This window comes from Pinus tabuliformis, chromosome 2_1, assembly GCF_031772625.1.
Source record: "Pinus tabuliformis cultivar Carrire ecotype Pingquan chromosome 2_1, CPIR1, whole genome shotgun sequence".
Lineage (NCBI taxonomy): Eukaryota > Viridiplantae > Streptophyta > Pinopsida > Pinales > Pinaceae > Pinus > Pinus tabuliformis.
In genome coordinates, this window is record NC_142299.1 from 814,161,669 (window position 1) to 814,184,103 (window position 22,435).

Genomic DNA, 22,435 nt, shown 5'->3' on the forward strand with positions numbered 1-22,435 from the left:
CTGAAGTGAGAAAGAAACATTTTAAAAGTCTAATGGAAGCAAATATTTATGAGAGAAAGTGACAAGAATACTAAACTTTTTTAGAAGTACGCAAGTCATACAAGAAACATTAACATTATTTAGGAAAACAATAACCCAGATAGCTCTAGGGTTAATAAGTTTTTTAAGGAGATCGTTGATGTGAGAAAGCAAAATTTTAAAATTCTAATGGCAGCAAATATTTGTGAAATCATGAAAATTATCAAGCTATTTCCCAAAATTATCAGTGATGAAATGAACATAGACTTGGAGGTAGATGTGTCCAAAGAGGAGATAAAAGTAGTTTTAAACTCCAAAAAACTAAAAATTGTATACCCAATGGATGGATAGTTGAATTTCTGAAGAAGAATTTATGCTCCTTTATAATAGGCAAATATATGTTGTTGTCTGAATAACTCTGCGTTTTTTTTAATTGTTTCATTTTCCATGATAGGAAGTTCATCAATAACGTTATGATGTTTGTTTGAAATCTTAGTCAACAAAGCAGTTCTACAACTGTAGTTGCATCTTCAATTTGAAATGACCAGAAATATTGATATGGATCAGACATCCTGAAGTTGGACAAACTACACATTTGATAAGGAATAAAAGATATTTTTCCAAGTGCAGGTTTATATTAAGCTGACAAGTAGTGTTTAATGAACCAATGTCTTTCAAATATCCTTCACAGGAGAGAGACTTATCTCTGGATGAAAAACATTAAGTGAATTTCACTATGAAGAGGATAGCTCTTTTCATTTGGACTTACCTCATGAGAGTAATCATCCAGGGCAGCAAAATTCTTTTACTTACTCCATTAGCTAGATTTGGAGGCAATTCTTCAAACTCCAAGGATTCTTCTCATTACTGTCATGCACACTGATACCATTGACATTCTTTGGAACATATTATTGGCTCTTTTCCTTCCATAATTCTGGATGCTTTTACTACCAAATGTGATGCTTCCACACTCTTATGATTGTACCAGATTTCTGTCTTCAGAATATACATGATACAGTTGCATTTAGGCTCTCTTACCATTGCAAATTAACATATTTTTCTTCAGTTAGAAGCTCTTAGAAGAAGCTGATGAAAGGACTGCAAATCTAGTTCCAATTCCACTTCAAAATAACAAGTGAAAACCCCCTAAAAAGGGTTTCATAAGACGCGAATAAATCCTCTAAATTATGCATCCTTATCACTAAATTGTTGGAAATGATTCCTCATTTGCAAAGGGATAACAACTCCTCTTTGGATATTTTTTTCTAAGATCTAGATCACTTGTGAATGATACCTCATGCAAAATATTTTTAGAACTTTTATAACTGAAATGAAGATTAATTGACTTTATTGCTACACATTTTCATCCTTAGAGAAGAATGTTCCAAGAACTTGTAAGCATTGTATCTACCAGAGTGTGCAAGAGTGTGCAAGAGCATCTCTCCCATTCATAGAAACAAATACTTTAGTGTACATCCAATTCCCATCAATGAAGATAACAAATTTGAGTCCTAGATGTGTTTTTTTTTTTTTTTCAAAATTTGGCAATATCCTCCTTTGGTCATACACTTCTAGCGCTCCCAACAACATAACACCCATGTATCCTTGCAAACTGACCAAAAAGTTTTCCAACTACTCCAGAAGTTGCAGAGATGAAAACCTTTTTCTCTTGTTGCTCTTGAACTAGAAGTGATTTTTTTTATACAAGTGTGTCTAAGAGAAGTTTCGAAATTTAGGGCTTAGAAGGTTCAGCTACAACACCAGTCATGGTGCCCCTCCAGTTGTCCATGGCCTCATCCCTGCCATAATAATGGCGAAAAAAATTGAAACCACACATAGACACAAAATAGAAACAATAAGAATGATAACTCCTTTTAGATTCAAAAAACTTTTATGTTCGCGAGAATAACATGGTGATTTTAGGGTCTGGAAGGGGGTTTAGCACTTGATCAGGATAACCACCAAGCCTCCATTGGAAGAAACCCTAATAAATCTAAAGTAAAGTCATGGTTTCAAAAAAAGAGGAGGGAAAGGGCACTGTTGACAATTAGTGGGGCCCTTGCAGCAAGCAAAACCCGATTTCTAAATGATTTTTCAGTAATTCCTTTGAAGTTCAAAATTTGATTGATGTAGAACCAATTAAATAAGCACCTACCTAGAGAAATAACTAAAAAGGAAAAAGTGAAATTTCAAAAAGGCTAGATAAATCCTTTGTTGCTACTTAGTTGATGTTAGATTCAGAGAGTGAGATCATAAATTGTTTAGGGATGCTTTCCCTATATTTTTGCAAATTGAATCAGAGAGTAAGAAGCCTCTAGCCCCCTTTAAGTTTACTCACTTACTGGCTAAATAAAAAGGATTCCAAAGCTCTGGTCATCAAGAATTGAAGACATTACGATAGTAACAGTGAGGATAGAGACATGAAGCATTTCATAGACAATCTGAAAAGGGTAAAAGGTGAAGCTGCAGATTGATCTCAAAGCTTTGTTCAAAAATATTTAAAGGATGTCGAAAAATGAATTAAAAACCTCTGAAAATAATAAAGCAGGGGTGTTTTGAAAGACGAAATCAATCCTCTCAAAGAACTGGAAGGGAAAACAAACCACCTTGCTAAAGAGGAAAAAGAAATGAAGCTAAAAAGGAGAACCATCTTATTCGCTGAAAGTGACAGGAATACTAGAATTTTTCACAAGTATGCAAGTCATACAAGAAACATAAACATTATTTGGGAAAACAATAAGCCAGATAGCTTTAGGGTTAATAAGTCTTTTAAGGAGATAGTTGAAGTGAGAAAGAAACATTTTAAAAGTCTAATGGCAGCAAATATTTGTGAAATCATGAAAATTATCAAGGTATTTCCTTGTCAGTGATGAAATGAACATAAACTTGGAGGCAGATGTGTCCAAGGAGGAGATAAAAGCAGTTTTAAACTCCAAAAAACTAAAAATCGTATACCCAATGGATGGATAGTTGAATTTCTGAAGAAGAATTTATGCTTCTTTATAATAGGAAAATATATGTTGTTTTCTTAATAACTCTGCGTTTTTTTTAATTGTTTCATTTTCCATGACATGAAGTTCATCAATAATGTTATCATGTTTGTTTCAAATCTCAGTCAACAAAGTAGTTCTACAACTGTAGCTGCATCTTCAATTTGAAATGGCCAGAAATATTGATATGGATCAGACATCCTGCAGATGGATAGACTACACATTTGATAAGGAATAAAAGATATGTTTCCAAGGCCAGGTTTATATTAAGCTGACAAGTAGTACTTAATGAATCAATGTCTTTCAAATCTCCTGCATGGGAAAAAGACTTATCTCTAGATGAAAAAAATTAAGTGAATTTCTCTATGAAGAGGATAACTATTTTCATTTGGACTTACCTCATGAGAGTAATCATCCAGGGCAACACAATTATTTTACTTAAACCATTAGCTAGATTTGGAGGTAATTCGTCAAACTCCAAGGATTCTTCTCATTACTGTCATGCACACTGATAGCGTTGACGTTCTTTGGAACATATTATTGTCTCTTTTCCTTCCATAATTCTGAATGCTTTTACTGCCAAATGCGATGCTTCCACACTCTTATGATTGTACCAGATTTTTGTCTTCAAAATCTGCATGCTACAATTGCATGTAGGCTCTCTTAGCATTCCAATCAACATGTTTTGCTTCAATTATAAGCTCTTAGAAAAAGTAGGTGAAAGGACTGCAAATATAGTTCCAATTCCACTTCAAAATAACAAGTGAAAAACCCCTAAAAATGGTTTCATAAGAAGCGAATAAATCCTTGAAATTATGCATCCTTATCACTAAACTGCTGGAAATGATTCCTCATTTTCAAAGGGATAACAACTCCTCTTTGGATATTTCTTTCTAAGATCCGGATTACTTGTGAATGATACCTCATGCAAAATATTTTTGGAACTTTTATAACTGAAATGAAGATTCACTGACTTTATGGCTACACATTTTCATCCTTGGAGAAGAATGTTCCAAGCACTTGTAAGCATTGGATCTACATGCCATAGTGTACCAGAGTGTGCAAGAGTGTGCAAGAGCATCTCTTCCATTCATAGAAACAAAGACCTTAGTGTACATCCAATTCCCATCCAAGAAGATAACAAATTTGAGTCCTAGATGTGTTTTCTTTTTTTTAATTTTCAAAATTTGGCAATATCCTCCTTTGATCATACACTTCTAGCAATCCCAACAACATAACACCCATGCATCTTTGCAAACCAACCAACAAGTTGTCCAACTACTCAAGAAGTTGCATAGATGAAAACCTTTTTCTCTTGTTGCTCTTGAACCAGAAGTGAATTTTTTTATACAAGTGTGTCTAAGAGAAGTTTCAAAATTTAGGGCTTAGAAGGTTCAGCTACAACACCAGTCATGGTGCCCCTCTGGTTGTCCATGGCCTCGTCCCTGCCATAATAATGGCGGAAAAAATTAAAACCACTCACAGGCACAAAATAGAAACAATAAGAATGATAACTCCTTTTAGATTCAAAACACTTTTATGTTCGTGAGAATAGCATGGTGATTTTGGGGTCTGGAAGGGGGTTTAGCACTTGATCAAGATCACCACCAAGTCTCTTACAATGGCCTTTAACTATAAAAATTGGTTTTTTTCTATAGGAACTAAGTGGGCCTCGCAGTGTGTGAGATGAGTGAGAAGATCATAAAGTATTTGGTTTTTGTGAGTACAAATCCCAACTGTGATGTTTTGGATTGAGAAGTTTGTTTGATTCTTTTCAAAGTGTGCTCCATTTTCTAATGGCTGTTAATCTCTCTGGGACAACCTTTTAAATATTAATTTGAGAAATTATTTTCTTTCTAGTTTGTAATTTCTCTGAGTTCTTTAAAAATTTTGACTGTATGTTATATGTTGTTAGCTGAGCTAAGAAGCCTTTGTGAATTCAGCCACTAGATAGGAAATGTTCTAGCGAACATAGTTAGTTTTTCTGAAGAGTCAGTGCAACCATGAGTACTGCCTGATTTATTAAGTGTGTGACTATGGGGGATGGTGTTGTCGGAAACACTTGCATGCTTATTTCCTACACAAGCAACACATTTCGAACGGACTATGTACCAACAGTGTTTGATAACTCCAGTGCAAATGTATTGGTGGATGGAAGTAAAACGAATCTTGGCCTCTAGGACATGGTGGGACAAGAGGATTACAATAGGATCAGGTCCCGAAGTTATAGATGCATAGATGTCTTCCTCCTAGCTTTCTCCTTGATCAGCGAGGCCAATTATAAAAACATTTCCAAAAAGTGGATTCCAGATTTGAGACAATATGCACCATCTGTGCCTATCATTTTGGCAGGGACAAAATTAGATTTACGAAAAAGACAAACAGTTTTTTTCTGATCATCCCAGAGTAGCCCCAATCTCGACAACTAAAGGTGAAGATTTGAAGAGGCAAATCGAGGCTACAACATACATTGAATGTAGTTCTAAAACACAACAGAATGTTAAGGTTGCTTTTGATGTCATAATCAAAGTGGTTCTTCAACCACCAAAGCAAAAGAAACATAGAAACAAGCAAAGAACACGATTTAGTTTTTAAGGGCTTTATCTATCTTTGGCATCTACAGAACTTTACAGTGCATTATTTATTTGAAGGCTAGCATAATATTTCCCGAGTATTTATGATTTTTTACTCTATGTTCAGTATGTTGAATTTATTGTAAAGCCAGATGCTCTAGAAAAAGGTCCTAGTTTTTTCATTTTATATCATTGTCTGTGTGGTTATGGAGGACTATTTTGAAATATGAAAGGTCCTTATTTTTTTCATTTTATATCATTGCCTGTTGTGCTTATGGAGGACTATTTTGAAATGTAAATGAAAGTTGGTTCTTGCAGAGTCTTCAGAGGCACTGAAGCAACAATCTGAGCCAACTACTTGACAATAAAAAGAGCAGCTTGTTGTAAATAATAAGCTCCAGGAAACACAAGGAAGATGCATGGGCCAAGGTTTCATCACTTCAGTTGGAATTGGATACTGCAATTTGAGATCTAGAACTTGAGAGGCAACAGTTGCAATGTGCTCGGGAGCATTATGTTATTTGTGAAACAAACTACAAGCATTTCATTCTACTTGAAGAGATTGCTGCATTGCAACAAAAGTAGTAGGAACTGTTGCAAGGGATGTCCATAATTCTAGAGGATGGAAACCTTGAAACTCGTAGAATTCAAAGGGAAGAAGCAACTTTTGATCTAGCAAAGAAGGAAGTATGAGCAACTGATTGTGTTGATGATTCTGGTGGTGTTGAAAAGTGCAAAATGAATAAAACAAAAAATGGAGACACGCACAAGGCCGGGGAAAATGGTGACATAGAGGGAGAAGACTGCGCAAACATACTATGCTTCATGAGAAATCATATTCACTTGTCAACTCTGTTAGTTCTGTTCTTCAAAAAAACCTGATGTAATTATGAGTGATTCAGAAGAAGAAATGGAAGATGGCCTGAACCTTGGTTCACAAGCTACCACAGGGGTTGGTGGTTTAGATAATCATGTTCAAGGTGCATTAACAACACTGAATACACCTGAAACTTTACCAGAGGGCAATGGATTTCCATCCATTTATAATAATTTGTCCATGTATCCCATGCCCTTAAGAAAAGAGAGCTCTGAATCATGTTCAAGGCATGGAGGTGCTCTGCACTTTGCCCTGTCAGAAAGACATGTAATTTTTTATTATTGAGTTTGGCTATATTGTCTCAATGTGCAAGATTTACTTTAGTATATAAAAGATCATAGAGTATTTGGTTATTCCACTCCTTGCAAAATATCTACAAAATTCTTTTTATGTAATTTCTACTTATAATTCATAGGTTTTCTAAGTAAAGTCTACTTATTTTCATAACTTAATGGGTTTCATCGATCCAAAAATAGACAACAATTAAATGGAACAGGAGCTTACTAAGGGTGACATCACCGTTGGAGCTCTGGAGCATGCGCTTCAAAGAAATATCCTGACTGCTTCAATCAGAACTGTAGCTTCCACTTGGTCAATAGGATGTGCTTCCACGCAGTTAGCTAGATCTACATACATTATTTTATGTTCACTTAAATACAAAGAAACAAAGCAAAGGAGGGTGTGCCGAGACCCATTTCTTTATCATTTGACTTGCGTTGTACAACAAAAAACCCTTGTTTGTACTTATTGAAAAATATAAACCCTTTTTTAAATTTGTTCTATAAAAATTGCCACAAAGAGTTTTACTGCGAATACAGCAAAGCCCTGATAGAAAAACCTTATACAAATTTCCACAAAACCCTTACAAAAAATTATTCAAAATGCCTTTTTGATAGAGGGATCCAACCATTCATACCACTGAGCTTTGCATTGTTTGACTGATTTCCGAATGAGCAGAGAAGAAATACGTGCCCATTGATTTTTCCCATATTTCTTAACAACTACTTTCAGAATTTCATCTTCGGTGTTTTTCCAAACACCTCCCTTTATCATAATCCTCATCTTGCCGCAATTTTATTTCAAACCCTACCTAGGAATAATATTTATATATTCACTAACTCGGCTTTGAGCAGAGTTTCCCGATCAATAATATACTCACTGTAAATATGCAAAGTTCGATCCCAAAACAACCCCGATAGAATCCAACGTCTTTGCAAAAATTCCTTTGCTTTGCTTCGGCAGACACTCTGTATACCTGCTATAAGATGGACTCCCTATTGTGAAGATGGACTCCTTAGTAGCTTCGCAATAGACAAAGACATGAAAAGATTCAATCCAGAAAGTTAATATTTATACAAAGTATTGAGGGAAACACACCGTAAAAGGGTACATAGGTACTAAAAAAGGAAACAGTAGCAAATAAACATCAAGATAGCGCCCAAACTATCACGTATGGAAAAAGACATTAAACCAATGTAAAGCTCAGAAGCTCCACAACAGAGACACTAAATATAGATATATGCTACCCTATATAGTTAGGTCACAAGTTCTGTCTGCTTACATTATTTTATTTTCACTTTCATACTAAGTTTTTAGTTTCATTTGATAAACTAGCCCTAAGTTTTTAGTTTCGCCCATTTTCACTTTCCCACTAAATTTTTAGTTTCATTTGATAAATTAGTGCTCATTTTCACTTTCATACTAAGTTTTTTAATTCATTTGATAAATTAGTGTGTGTTTTTGGTTGGGTTTGAAATATCATCCTAACAATAATGTAATTTTAAGATTATCTTTTTTATGTAACGATTTTGTTGTTAAAGTGAAAGATTATCTTAACAATAATCTAATTTTAAGATTATCGCTTTTATGTAACAATTTTGTTGTTAAAGTTTATGGAGGTAGATGTTTGTATTTTTGGAAAATTTGAATGTTAGTTTGTTATTAAAATTTATGGAGGTAGATATATAGTATTTTTGGAAATTGAATGTCATTAGAAGAAAACAAGTTATTTGTATTGAAAACATTTAAGTGTAAGAAGGAAATATGTGCTCTTAATTTGTTTGTATTGAGAGGTGGGTGCAAACAAAAGAGAGTCTATAGTAAAGATTTAATAACTAAAAACATGTGTTAGTTTCTTAAAATTTATATGACAAATTTGGGAGTAGGGTATGTAACATTTTTTAGGTTAAATATATTCAAATTGTCGTGTGAAGGGGTTTGTAAGACCTGATGTTTTTATCTTGAGAAAATGGAGTCCTCTCCAAGTCACTCACATAGTTTAGGTTGTCATAAGAAAAGTAGATGTTTTGCCTTAAGATGTAAACATTTCATTTTAAGCAGTGTGATAATGTGGTTTCAATGAGGCATTAAAAGATGGAACAAGCATGCAGGTTTGGGATGCTAGTGTTATGTTCTACTTGAGGCATGGGTGCACGTCCAAAAAGACTCTAACAAGGGTTGAAGAGGTGGAATAGTTAGAGGGGTTGGGGGGTTGTGGTCTCACTTAGAGGTGTAGACAAGCACGTTATGCACCATGAGAAGTTGTGAAGCTAACTTAAGACATTTGACAAGTTGTGGGAAGGCAACTTGGTAGTGGTACTAAGTGAACATTCCTTGATTGAAGTTGATACCCTCTCCTTGCACTACCACTTTGCAAGGTGAAGAAGAAATGTGAAATATATGTGCAACCCACTAAAGAAGTTGGCAAGGTTGTTGCAACATATATAGGTGGTTTTTTCATGTTGCAAAAGGAGGTGTTGGAACTTGGAAGGTGACCATTCAAGTATATTTCTCATGGAGTGTTAAGGAGGTGCAAGGATTTGATAAGGAGTGAATTACACAAATCTAAAAGAATAGGCCATATTGGGTTAGGATATTATTGTTTTTGGACATCCAAAGTTGAAGGTGCATTTTATGAAGGTGTAGTCTATGCACTTGGGTGTGGGTCACATATTACGAGTATCTTGGACTTTTGGTGTGTGTTAGTGGTGTTAGTGCATTATGTTTGATGAGAACTAGCCAGAATGTATTCCATGAAGGCAAAAAGCCCATAAGTTTGAGATGGCTTGACCATTTTTCATTGTGAGGTGTCTTATGCCCTAGTTTTGAGGAGACAAATAGAACCATCTTAGAGTGTGATGGGTTGTACCATGGACTTAGGTCAACTTGCATGGGTTGAGGTGTAAAGGTACCCCATGAGTTGAGGAAAATGATTCCAATGCTTATCTATATAGAGTGTTTATGATATAAGATTAATGATTTTTTTGTTTGGGAATGTAAGAGGAAGATAAGAAAGAATAGGCATTGAAGTTTGTTGTAAATTAATCAAAAGAAAAGAAAAATGTATCCTTTTAGCAGGATTATTCAAGTTGCCTCTTCAATAGGACTAAATTTTAGTTGGAGCTAGGGAGTTGGCCTCTCAAAGGCATTGATTGGGTACTCTAGAATTCCAAGACCTAACATATCTAGAATGGTCAATTAGATAGATTTGTCTTCGGAAAAGGTTGTAAAGGCTAAGGTTACAAAGGCTAAGGTGCAAATGTCCCCATTTTAGTGTGGGTTTTAAACCTTCCTTTTGAGAATGCTAAAATCAAGGTCATGATCTTGAAATGAGGTCCTTGGTTTTACCAAAACCAAATGCCAATTCTTAATCCATGGTGTGATTCTTTCTATTTGAGTTTGGCCTTGAATGTTGAGATCTATCTTTGGGTCCAGTTATCACTATGTTGTTTCACTTATGCGTTGAGAAGGTATTAAGGGCTATAGAGGATAAGATGATTATTTTCCAATACCCTTCCCTTGAAACCCTGTAAAGAGATGATGTGCCCCATTTTTTTATCGTAATATTTCAACCACAAGCTCTTCCTATGAGGATGCCTTTGAAGGGAGGGTTTGTAAAGGAAGTGGAATCATGTTGAGTCAAGGGAGGGGTATAGATTGTAGGTGTCTCTAGAGATATTGACAAAGGTGAAGGGGAATGGAGTTTACCTCCTATTGCAATGCCTTCTATTCCACCATTCGAGGTGCTAAAGGGCACTGACTTTAAGGTTCATAGGTGAAAGCTCACAAAGATCTTAAAAATGAGAAGGTAGGTATGATTTAGCATAGGATTGATTCTTCAATGGTTGAATTTTTGGGTGAGATTTCCCAATAAATGGAAAAAATTGAAGCCCTAACACTTATAGATTAAGTAGATTATGAGAAAATGTTTCCTAAGATTCAAAGAGTCTCTCCATATTTTGTCCATGAGATCCATGGCAACTATGTTCAAGTGTCGATAACATGTGTTAAGATATCATCTTTGGTTCAAGGCACCTATACTTCTTCAACTAGTGGTAATTAATATGTGCAAACTAATTAGCTAACATATGTGTTAACTGATCAGATCATGGACACACAGATCAAGAAAACTCACCAGCAAAAGATCCAATTGTATCGAGTTGTCAAAGGTGGCCAACTCCTACACCAAGGCAAGTGGCTCACGAGGGAAAAACTTCAACAGAATTTTTCCCATCTCATGGAGGCGCTCAATGCAATGGGGACCATTTCTTCCTAAGGGGGGAGGAATGATCCAGGTGGATATTGGTGGCCACCCAGCTATTCCACTTGGACCCCCACCATTGTTTCTTTCAGTTTTTCAGTTTCCTTAATTATAGCACAAGTTACTATCTTTAGCAATTTTTCGCGTCCTGAACTTCCAGAGCCATTTTGAGGACCTAAATGGCGTTTTTTTGGAAAACAGAAAAACATGAATCTTCAACTAGCATGGGGGAGTGACATGGCATGTTAGGCAGCGCTAAGTCATGCTAGAGTGATAGGGTGACATGTGGCCAAGATGTGTTAGGTGCCAAGGTGTGCCAACATGTGCTAGGAAGTGTTGGGGAGTGTCAAGGAAACAAAAGGGAGCATTAAGTCAATTAATGCATGGAAATTAATGAATAAGAGTTTGTGACAAGAAGTGTTGGTGAGATCTAGGTGTTCTAAGGAGGGAGTGACAAGGTATGTTGGGTAGTGCTAAGGCATGCTAGAGTCCAAAGCAACATGCCAAGATCTGTCAGGTGCTATGGTGTGCCAATGCATATCAAGGAGTATTATGGAGTGTCAGGGAAACACAAGGGAGTGTTAGTTTCAAATGCATGGAAATGAATGAATAAGAGTGTGTGATAGGGAGTTCCAGTGAGTTATAGGTGTGCTAAGGAGGGAGTGAAAAGGTATGTTAGGTAGTGCTAAGGAATGCTAGAGTGCCAGGGCAACATGGCAAGATTGTGCCAAATGCCAGAGTGTGGCAATGTGTGCCAGGGAGTGTTAGGGAGTGTCCCCTTGGATTTCTTTGAGGTCGAGTGAGCCGAAGCTTTTTTGTATGGTTGTTTGGATAGCCAAATTTTTTGTTCCCCATGAAGTTAGTGAGGTTCAACAAAACAAATAGGAGAGGCTTTTAGTAACCACATAGTTGATGAGGTGGTTAAACTGAACTATCCACCATGAAAGGGCACCACCATGAGAGTAGTTATGGTTGAGAGCTATGCAAACACCAATTCCTTCCTACCTACTGTTATGGTTCGTTATGCGAACCCCTCCTTCCTTGTAAATAGTTAGCATGATATTTACTCCAACAGATCCCTCTCATTTCACATTTTGCCATAGTGTCTTAATCTAATTTTGAGTGGTTCAATGAGGAAATCCCACATTGGCAATATCAAATGGGAAAACTGGCATTTCCGAGGGTTTCCATAATAGTGGCAGGATGCCTTCAATTGAGAGGCTCAACAAAACTTGCATCGAGATGTTGAACTTTCCCCATCCAACTATGATGGTGTGCAACCAAAATGTGAACCCATCCATCCTTCCTTACTTCCAGATGTAGGGTTTCAACCCGTCAAGTGTTATATGGAGGGAAGCTAGAGGCTTTTCAAGCCATTAAGGGTGTCCTATTGAGGGTTTCGCCCCATGTTAAGGTGTGTATCTATGCAAGAGGAGGGTTTCAAACCCGTTCAGTGTGTCTAATGTGCCATATGATATTATTCTTTTTCATAGTCTCCACATCAAAGCCAATTTACATCACTGATAAGTATCTCCTTGGCCTATGCATAAGAAACCCATACCATATATGTTAGGGATGATTGTAGTCCTCTTATGTGTGTGTGGATGATGGTCTAACCTTTTGCAATAGGCAGAGATAGAGCTTGCCCGATATCTACATTTTACTCATCTTCCATTAAGGGACAACAATAAGCTGCTATGGCATAAAAGAAGCTAAGAACCAACAAGGGGTGCAAACAAGTTCATCTAACATATAGCATTAGCCAATTGGGATGATGTTACCACTACTAGTTGATTAGATTCAACCAAGAATTCCTTCCTGCTAGCTAAGGTTCACAGTGCAAACCTCTTCTCATCCTTACAACTATGATGAAAAGAATCCATTAGTGGGACTAGATCATCTTATCTTAAATCAAAACCCTTATCATTTGGCATTTTGCAATAGCCAAAATCTATTTTCGATGTATCCGATGACCATTATTTTTCTTCATCGAGGATAAAAAAAGAAGATTCTTTTTATTTAGTTAGAATGGAATTTCCTAAAATTGATCTCTGGGGATATCCCATAATCAACAAGAGAAATTCCAAATATATGTGATATAGATGACCTATTTGAGGTTTCCTTGATGAGATGAGTAAGCGCCATCCCATAGTAGAGCTGCTAGTAGTGTCCCAAGATGAGCCCTACTATATTATAACAACTTTTCTCCTCATGAGATAAAAATATGTTGTTGTTGGGTGTTACACATCCAACATGCATAAGTCATGTGCAATCAAGAGGTAGGTGATCTCCTTAGTGCACCCAGATCGTTCCCAAGACCTACCTCTATTTGTTTGAATGTGTGACACCAACAGTCGCAAAAGAAGTCTCAAAAAATGGCATGTGCCCAATAGATTTGTATTTTCTAGGTTCTTTTAAATGAGTAAATTTTAGGGCTTTGGTCCAATAATAATATAGAAAATTCTCATTTCAATCTTAAAAAATATAAAAATATAAAAATTCTCATTTCTAGAACTTTTTGAAATTCAACTTGGTGGACCTCCAACTTGGCATGGTTGACCTCAAGTTGGAGAAAGGGAGACTTTGGGTTGGGCACAATATTGTTTTGCTAATGAATTGGTTGGGTTCCCAAGTCACAAAAAAAGTAAGGTTATATGTGAGGGTGTTAGTGTCAATCAGTTCAGCCTATCACCAGTGATCAAATATGCTCTTACAAGGTGTTGTTAGGGTGTCAAGTCAATTTTTTTTCATTTCAGTGAGTCTTCAAATAAAAATTTGGTCATTAGCTAGTGTGTCTAGGGTTATTTCCACTCTCTCAAGAATTTCATATGCCGATCACTTTCATCACTCAGTTGACTCTACCATCATGAAAAAATCATTAATATCACTTCAGTCACATCATCATGGTCTCCATTCAGCTCAGTGTCACCATTAGGTCATTAGGGTTAAGGTCACAAAATCAGTCATTTCATGTATAAATTCGACAAATGAGGAGTAGCAATAGGTAAATTTGTTCAATAACACTTGATTTCAAATGTAATTTATGTTTTTATATGTAATCATGTTCCTAAGGTTCTAAAGTTACAAGAAGAGGTCCTAAGAGTACAAAACTAAAAAAGAAAGTGAATTGGTAAGGTGGGCCATCCTACCTCATTAATCACTTAGACACCAAAAGAAAATTATGAAAACACATGGAGGAGATCATTCACATTCATTTTCACTTGTCTACCATCCTAGCATCGAGCTCCCCTATCTCCTTTGCAAAAAAATGTGATTCCATAGCCCTCATTGGCAAAAATTGACTCTCATTGCGCACAGAGAGCCTTCGTTGTGCACCTGCACAACATGCTGTGCACAAGGCAGAGTTGTCAAAAATTATTGTTTGACCACCAAAATTCATTTTTCAAAGCTCCTCTTCAGTCATTTCATCCTCCAAGCTCTATAGCAAGTAATTTTAATCATTTTCATGCCCTCATTTGCCTCATATGTCAAGAAAATGATTAAATACTTCTTCTTCTAGGGTTATTTTCATGGTTTTGATCCTCAAATGATGAGTTTCTGCTCTAAACCCTAGTTTCCTTGTCCCTACACCTCTATTTGTAGCTAATACACCATTTCCATCCATCACAAAGCCTTATCCCCCTAATATACCCTATCTCTTTCTAGGATAGGTCTGTGTTTTGGCCTTTTCTACCCCCTCCCCTCACTCATTTCCCAAAATTCCTTTTTCTACTACTCACTGATATCATCCCCTACCATCCTAAATTTCCTTACAAATTTAGGCAACTCCTAAGTCCATCATACCACCTCATTCCCTCACAGCAGAAAATTTCATTATTTTTTCTTGCCTTTCACCTAGGGTTTGAAGTATGGAGCCTAACTCATCACCATCAGAGAAGAGGAAGTACAACAAGGGGGGAAAGATACTAAGGTTTGAGCCTTCTAATTGCCATGAAATCGCTTCCTCCCCATTTCTCATGAAATGCTTTGAAGATATCAATTGTTTAGGGTTTTGTCAAAGAGTACAGGAAGTAGGTTACCATGAGCATCTCACAGGTATATTTTCCCTCACCTTGAAGGAAGACAAGATCACCATTGCAGGGAATGATTTCATGTTTTTAGTGGATGCCATCTCTCAAGCTACATGCATACCAAACCATGGTGAAAACTGGTTCAAAGGCATGAACATATACCTAGAAGAGTACAAACCCTACTTGAAATCACAATACAAAGGAGCTCACTCACATGTTTTCCCATTCAAATACTTGTTGGAGAGATATGCACCATTGATGAAGGTTGTCATGAATTTCTTCACATGTGAGGGCAGATTTTCCAGTCTATATCAATACCACATAAGACTGCTCATGCACTTTACAGCTTCCAAGTCTCTAAATTTGTCCAGTTACTTGTATAGGAGCCTAACCAAAATGTCTGAAAGGATGAAATTGAAAGGAAAATTGCATTATCCCAACCTATTTCACCGTAGCCTGATAAAGGTTATAGTACTCCATCATTTTATAGAGAAGAACGTGACATGGGACACCTTCATTGAGGTAGATTTTAAAACACATATAACCACTTCACCAAGCTAGCACCAAACCATGTCAGTACATCCCATCGAGGTGGGGTCATCAATAAAAAATGATGAGGTTTCCAAGGCACATAGGCCTGAGGTGACCAAGACATATCATAGAGGCAAAAGGCTTGTGTTTTCTCCTCAAATTGAGGAAGGGACCAAGCCTACTACATCAACAGAATAAGGATCACCATCACATCATGAAGCTTCTTTGCATGATGAGGAACCCATTGAGCATGACTTTGACCTAGTTGATTTGGAGGCACATGATGAGCATAAAACCCTACAACAAGTCATCAAAGAGAAATATTCTCTGATCATGGAGCTCAAGGACAGTTTGGAAAGGGCCAAATTCATTATTTCATTCCTTGAGCAAGAAAATAGTCAACTTAAGGCAAAACAGCTAGTCATGGAGAAAGAGAAATGCAAAGCCAAGAAACAAGAGATGAAAAGAAAGGAAGTGGTGGACCATGAGGACACTGAGAAGCATTAAGTACATGTGGCAAGGAAGAGACCAAGGACAATAGGTCTTAGGAAGGAACTTCAGAGGGAAAGAGAACAAAAGCCACTAATGGAAGAATTGACCTATGAAGATAAGATTGCCATGGAAATAAATGAGGACAAGGATTTTTGGCTTGACAAAGTCAATTTCCACCTTGAAAATCTACTTGACAAAGCCAACGGGGATAACAAGTTGCAAAATAAAATGGCCATCCATTATTACACAAGGAATCAGGTTGCCAAGGTCAAAATCAAGCAGTGGAAGGAAAAACTCAAGGAAACCCTAGTCAGCCAAGAGGAGAACGGTAAGTTAGATTTGTTTTCTGATGCATCCATGATTGCATAACATACCTCATTAGGCATCTCTGGACAAATTTTGGGAGGATTTGGAGAAATTTTTTTGTTTTGGTGCAGACTTGAAATTTTTTGGCAATTTTCTGTCTAGGAGCGCAGCGAGCTCACGCTGCGCTTCTTCCTCAGGGCTCCAAATGATGGAAAATCAGCATTTTTGGAAATATTATGACCCCCTCTCAAAACCCATTTTCCCACTTTCCTGGTCTAGGGCTAATTTTTTGAGAAATTTGCAAAAATGAGGCCAAAAATCACCTTTTTGCCCCTCTTTTTCCATTTCGTTGCACACCTAGAGACACCTTGGGAGAATGGCCATATCTCAGCCAAAAAATGGGTCCTTTTGAGTGAAAAAATACTCTAAAGACATCTACACTCTCCCATATTTCTAGAAAAGGCTTTAGATCTAGATTTGGACTTCAGAAAGGCACTCAAAAATGGGCTCCAACAGCTCGCCATGCACCTAGAAATTTCTGATATTTTTGTAAAATTTTTACTATGTAACCTTTTGTAATTCCTAGTTTGACTTTGGTAAAAGTAAAAAGGGTGAAGTAGATGAATGTGAGGGGTAAAATTAAATGTAAATAATGGGTGGTTATTCTTTGTAAGTTGTTTTGATGTAAATTTGACCTCATTTATGAGAGAGTTTGGAGTCAAAGTTAATTGTAGAAGTTGTTTTTAACTTCCCTAGACATTAGGGTTTGGTTAGAACACCTCATGGAACAGTTCCTAGAGTCATGGATTCGACCCCTGAGAGTGGGGAGATGTTTTTTTTGTCTTTATGTATCAATTTCTTAGTGATAGAATGGGTTGGATTTCAAAGGAGAGAACTATTGTAGCTTGTACTTGGACATTTTCTGGAAATCAAAGGACACAGTTTGCAACTATTATCTAGGAATTCATGTGCAGTAAGTTTGTGATGTTGTTTTTCTTTGTTATAGCTTTATATGAAAGATATTCATCTTCTATTTCCATTCATCAATTCTTCAATGGTTTTCCTTACAAATTATAAACATAATTATTTTCATAAAGCTCTGTTTTGATGGAAAAATCATTATGTGTTACTTTCTTTCTTGCTTAATGAATTCATGTTTCATGCTCATTAAGACCTTTTTCTTCTTATAAACACTACACTACACTGAAAAACCCTAATATCCATCACAAAAGTAATGCTACCTTTCTCCTTTATATATTTGCTGATGTAACCCTTTGATCCTCTGACCTAGCTACCTGGTTTTTCTCCCTTATCCAGCAACAAAACCCTAAATTTTCCAAAACCCACCCGAGCCTAGCTATCTAGCCTAAAATACTTTACATTACAGTCATCTCTTGCCTATGATTTCATAGAGAGAGCCCTCTCTGGTTTGGTAGGGCTAGCTACCAAACTAAAAGCTTGGTATGTGGTTACCTCTGTCGATCTCCTCATCAGCCTGGGACATTGTGGAGGATAACAGAGGGCATGACAACTAGGGAGTGCCAAGGTGTTCTAGTGAATGTAAGGTTCCCAAGTCATGGAAAAATGTAATGCTAGGGCATGCTAACATGTGCCATATATTATGAAGACATGTCAAACAAGCTAATATGTGCCAAGTGCTAAGGCATGCCAAGATATACAAGGGTGTGACAATGCATGCCAGGGACTGTCAAGGCAACAAAAGGGAGGAACAAGTTAAACTAAAAGGAAATGAGCAAATAGTAGGGTTAATAAGTCATCAATTTACCTTTTCCATGAGGGGCATGCTAGGCACGCCAACACTAGGTGCCAATAGGTGCCAAGTGCCAAGTATCAATGAATTCTAAGTACCAAATATTCCTCCGTTTCTTCTCATCTAGTTTCCAATAATTGATCTCAAATAACATTAATATTAAACCATGCCAAAGCATACCAAGTCATCTCAACGCATGCCAAACATGCTAAGACTTTTCAAGTGCCAATGTGCATCAGGGAGTGTGATGCATGCTATGAAGTGGCAGAGCATATCGAAGAGTGATAAGGTGTGCTAGAGAGTGCCAATGCATGTTGAGGAGTGTTAGGGAGTACTAGGAAAACACAAGGGAGCACTAATTCAAAATACATGGAAGTGAATGAATATGAGGGTGTGTCGGGGAGTGTCAATGAGTTCTAGTTTTCATGCCAAGGAGGGAGTGACAAGGTATGCTAAGCACGAGTAAGGCATGCCAGGGAAAATCAGGGCATGTCAAGAAGTGATAGAGTGTGCTAGGTAGTTCTGGGGTGTGCTAACATATGCCAAGGCATGCCAGGTGCTAAGACATGCTAGGATGTGCAGGGTGCTAGAGTATGCCAATATGCGTCAAGGAGTTTCAAGGCAACAAAAGGAATAACCAAACTAAAATGTATGAAGATGAACAGATAAGAGGGTTAATGAGTCGAGACTTTATCTTTTCCAAAAGGGGCATGCTAGGCACACTAATAATATGTTCCAATACATGCCAAGTGCTAATGTTTATCAATGCAATATTATGCCAAGTTGTTCCAGGGCATGCCAACACATGATAGGGGAGTGCTATGCTATGCTAGGGCATGCCAACATGTGCTTTGGTGTCTTACTCATGAAAAGATGTTCTAGGTACAAAGATGTTCCAGGACATGTGAGGTTTTGCAAGGAATGTTAGTGTATTGTTCCAAAGCATGTTAAGGTGTGACATGAGTGTTGAGGAGTGCTAGGTCTCTCTCATTAATAGAATTGACAGAGCTTGATTATGTATTAAATAATATAGTTCCTACACACACTAGTGGAACTTTATTTAAAGGAAATTTGCTAGATAATAAACCTAATAGAGATGAATCATTGGTTTACTCATAGGAAAACTATATTCATATGACTTGAGGGAAATGATACACACTAATTAATTCTTAACAAATTGACTGACTATAACCACTATGACCTTGGACACATAATGAAAAAGACTCCACAACAATGGTCTTAAATCATTATCTTTTGAAAAAAATTATAGTAATCGGTACATAGTGTCATCAAAACTCATTGGAATGATCAATGATGACGAACATTTTTTAACCGTCACCAAAAGTAACCAAAAAGAGCATTCATGAGGGTCAATAAAATATCATCATTAGAAGTGTCACCAAAGAGAAAATTAGTGATAGGCCTTTAATGACCCTCACCAAAATTGTCACCAAAGAGAGAATTAGTGACGGGCCTTTAACGACCCTCACCAAAAGTGTCATTGAAAATGGCTTTAGTGACAAACCTTAAAGTACCATCACTATATAGACTTACAACAACGTTTTTTTAAAGACCGTCACCATATGCGACATTGGTGACGAACCTTAAAGGTCCGTCACAGGCATGAAGCAACATAAAAAATCATTGGAATGATCAATGATGACGAACATTTTTTAACCGTCACCAAAAGTAACCAAAAGAGCATTGGTGAGGGTTAATAAAAGATCATCACTAGAAGTGTCACCAAAGAGAAAATTAGTGACGAGCCTTTAACGACCCTCACCAAAAGTGTCATTGAAAATGGCTTTGGTGACATACCTTAAAGGACCATCACTATATACACTTACAACAACACTTCTTTAAAGACCGTCACCATATGCGACATTGGTGATGGACCTTAAAGGTTCATCACAGGCATGACCCTCACCAATGACCTTTTTTCTTGTAGTGATGGTTAGTCTCAAACAAATTAATGCTATGCAATCAAATCTACTAAGTTTTTTTATCAAACCTTAAATGCCAAACCATAACTAATATCAAACCAATAAAAGTTTTTGCCAATATCACTAACAAACTCTTCAAGCTAGGTGCTAGGAAGATTTCACGCCCAAATACTAGGTCACAACCTTTCTATTTGTCCTATTAGCAATTGTTATTAAGCAATATCAAACTTCATCAAGTCATCCACATGATTACAATATGAATTATTTCTTTCACTAAAAGTAAATGTATACACCAAGGACAAGTCATGTAAGTTTTTTCCATCCATAAAATTACTATATATTGAATCACAATTATTTATACTTCAATAAATGTGCCAATGCTAATGCTAATGCACAATCAATATTGAATACCAATATTAATCACTATGCCCATATTTTCCTGCCACATCAAGGAAAATACCATTGTCATGTACCAAATCTAATCAAAACCATAACTTGTTATTACTGTGAACTTAATCATTCCATAAACCAATATATATTTCAATGAATTGTCAAGCATCATGTCAAAATTTCAATATTGTTAATTTAGTCAAGTCAATAAGCCAAGTCTTGTAAAACCCCTTCAACTATTACCAAATACTGTCATATACTAGTTCCATGATAACATACTGATATGCATATTCTAGTCCCCTTCAAACAGAAAATTAGTCAAGACATTCACATTATCTACAATAAGCCAAACATTCAAACTTCCATGCTCATAGAACTATCTATTATCTACTCCATATCTGTAGAATTGTCATACTCCTAATGTGTTTCTGGTCTCATGCATGAGATTTTAGTTTTTGTGTCCTGCAGGCTCAACCACACCCATAGGCCTTCTTCCATGCGGATAGGAGGCTTATAACCACACCCTTAAGCCTTTCTCCTAGCGGTTGAGGCTTGGACTAGGAGAAATATTCTCTTCTCATATCAGAACTTGCAAAAACGTTTTCCACAACATCAAATGTTTATTCATGTCCAGAATCCTTCCTTCAATAGTCAAGTGTCTCCTATTCAATTTCTGCAAATAATAATAGGTTTTGGGATCTTATGGAGAGTTTTCCTATCTAAATAAGAAGCCACTTCAATCAACATTAATCAAGACATCAACCAATCTATCATAATATTTTCATTCATCAACATAATTGTTAGATCATGAAATCAAACTATACGCATCATAGTTATAACATATTAATATCAACTACTTCATCATCGCATATGAACATGACATCAAACTTTCATCAAGGGTTAGTTTCATACAATTAGGGAAGCTGACAAGTGTATATTCATACTAGAAGAATTATAATCACAACATCACTTCTTTATCGTATTACTCTACCATCAAGATAGGGCATCCAATTTTACAACATTGTCATATTTACTAAAGAAAACCTAACCAAGATCAGCAAGAGTATCAATATTATTGTCACACTTTTATCATCAAGGTTACCATGCTTATGATCACAGGTATTTATCAAAATCAATGTTTCTAGCCAACTTTATAAAATCAATAAATCCACCATGTCTTGCCAAATATCTAGAGCACCTATATATCACATGTACCAGAAATCAAAGTTACTTTCATAATCATGTATGAGGCATTTATGAATATTATATTTCCATCATACCTCAAGGCTTACCTTGTCATCCAATATTGCAACTTACACAAACCTTGTAGTATTCATATACATTTTCAACTTGTAGGTTTTATTTGTCATTGGAAGTTGTAGCACTTGCATACTGTAATTTCTGGATGTTGTTTTGAAAAACTTTGAAAAAATTTCCTTTTGTACTTATTTCACTTTCTAGCACCAGCTCTTTTTTTCTTGTACTAGATATCTTTTCCTGCACCTTAGATGATTCTCAAGAAGGATATTCTTCTCAAATCGTATCTAGAGGTTAGAAGTATTCACATACTCAAATATTCATGTAGGAAGTATAACCAATAATAATAAAAATAATCCTTAACAAGAATAGGGTCACAAAGAAGTAACATAAATCTCAAATGTACTTATCTTTAACAAGAGATGATCAACTCCCTCTTGAACTAACCTTCAAGAGTTAGTAATGTCCATTATCCATGTAACAATGTTTCCTTCAAATATTTCAAATCATCTTCATCAACAACTAGGCCTAGTTGAGACTAACCCATCCAGGGTAACACTTAAGCTCTCACAAGTGTTAGAACAGCATCTTATTGATCATGCTAGGAGTTAAACATTGCACAACTCAAACCTTTTTCATACCCTAGGGTTTCTTCCAAACATTAACCTCATGATATCCATCAAACCCTAATAAATAGATTTCTAGGGTTTCCTTCA

General features: G+C 36.4%; 1 pseudogene; it reads left to right on the plus strand.

The window, feature by feature from the left end:
* Positions 1–5,005: 5,005 nt before the first annotated feature.
* On the plus strand, positions 5,006–5,603 carry LOC149203097 (rac-like GTP-binding protein 7 pseudogene; annotated as a pseudogene).
* Positions 5,604–22,435: the final 16,832 nt, after the last annotated feature.